This window comes from Sinocyclocheilus rhinocerous, unplaced genomic scaffold (genome assembly GCF_001515625.1).
Source record: "Sinocyclocheilus rhinocerous isolate Xijiao unplaced genomic scaffold, SAMN03320098_v1.1 scaffold1642, whole genome shotgun sequence".
Taxonomy (NCBI): Eukaryota; Metazoa; Chordata; class Actinopteri; order Cypriniformes; family Cyprinidae; genus Sinocyclocheilus; species Sinocyclocheilus rhinocerous.
Window position 1 is genome coordinate 213,646 of NW_015637575.1, and position 1,875 is coordinate 215,520.

The window sequence follows — 1,875 nt, forward strand, 5'->3', positions numbered from 1 at the left end:
AGTACAAATTCAGCTCATTTGACAGCATTTGTGGCATAATGTTGCCATCGTGACCTTGAGTTTTGCTTTTTTTTTTATTTTTTATAATAATATAATAATAATAATTGAAATGACTTTTTGTAGTAATGAACATTATACCACAAATGCTGCTAATTGAGTTTAACTTGTATTGAAACCAGAATGTTCCCTTAAATCTCGACTCATGTATCAGAATGCCGAGGATGGAGAAGATTGGCAGAGCGGGTAAACAGATGGATATCACAGTTCTCCACCTGCCAATTCCCCTCATTGTAAGGTTAAAATTTGCTGGATTGGTCTATTGCTTGACGGTTTATTGGAAACAATGAGATGAGAGTTTGTTGTGTAATAAAAAACTTTGCTTTGGCTTTACTGATAAGCTGTAGGAATGATCTAATGACTAAAAAACTTCTAAGAGTAACAATCTTTGACTTTAACCTGTTTGATTGAGTTTGTTCAAATTTACTATACGCATTTATATTAAATTCAAATGAGTGACATCACAGCCATGATACCTCATGTTTCTCGAATAGCCAGTTGATTTTGGTGCACCAGTAAATCTAATAGAACTCACGTATTCCAGCACCCACTGAGAGTGTATCTTGGCATGCGTTTCTGGCCCAGAGATGATTTTCTAATCAACTATAAAGATCAACACACACACACACACACACACACACAGATTTGCCAGCAGCTGATTCACGCACTGATTGCGTTGAAATCCATTAAAGTAAGACTCCTGTCCTGAAAAGTCCAAATGAAAACACAGCAGCAAAGAAACTCTCTGGTAACACTTTAGATTAGGGAACGCATATTCACTATCACTATTTTCCCTCAATAAACTCCTAATTTTCTGCTTATTGACAGTAAGTAAGGTAGTTGTAGTAGTTATGTTTGGTTAAGGGATCTAGAATATGGTCATGCAGAACAAGGCATTTTTATGTGCTTTATTATTACTCATAAACAGCCAATATGCTAGTAACATGCATGTTAAATAAGCAACTGTGAATAGTGTTCCCTAATCCAAAGTGGAACCAAATGTCTGAATATTTTTTTCAGATGTATTTTTAAATATTTTATAATCATCAAAAAAATGTCTAAATAATACTAATATACAGTGGATTTTAAAATATATGTACACAAAATATTTCTATTTTTTCTACATTTTTGACCATTTTTATGTTTATTTAGTTCAAAATATATTTTAAAAAAGTTCATTTTGCATTACCCACAATGCTTTTTTATTTTTGTCTTCTTGCTGTTTATAACATACTATATATTTAACACATATTTACTTATTACATATGTTTAACATATATGTACATATGAATGCATTCTGGCCAGAATTTTATTGACTTTTGTCATATGGGTATGACACAAGTTTTACGCTATTCTCGATCGTTGCACGAATCCGTGATGATGTACACACCTGGATCGTCTCCCACTTAAATTAGTTAGGCAATTACATTGACACTTATTGCACTTCAAGTTATAATGCTCATCATGATGATTATAGTTAGTAAGAGAGATGGCAAACATCTGAACTAGCCTGCCAGCTACCTGCAACCTGCACAAACCACACATACATGGGCCTGTGCCAACAATAACGCACTACAGTGCCAAAAGAAAAATAACACTTATTACCTGCCCAGTACAGTTGGGACCACCCCAGTCAAAAGGTTTCTGTCAACTCAATTTCCCAGATGAGGATACTTTTAGAAGCCTTCCAGGGGTAAAATTAGCCTTTTAAGTAGTCATTTTTCCGGTTTCTGTTAATCATCTGCTTTTTAAGTAGTAATTTCTATCACAATCTAACCTTTTCCCCAAAAGCGATCTTAGCATGATATATATATATAT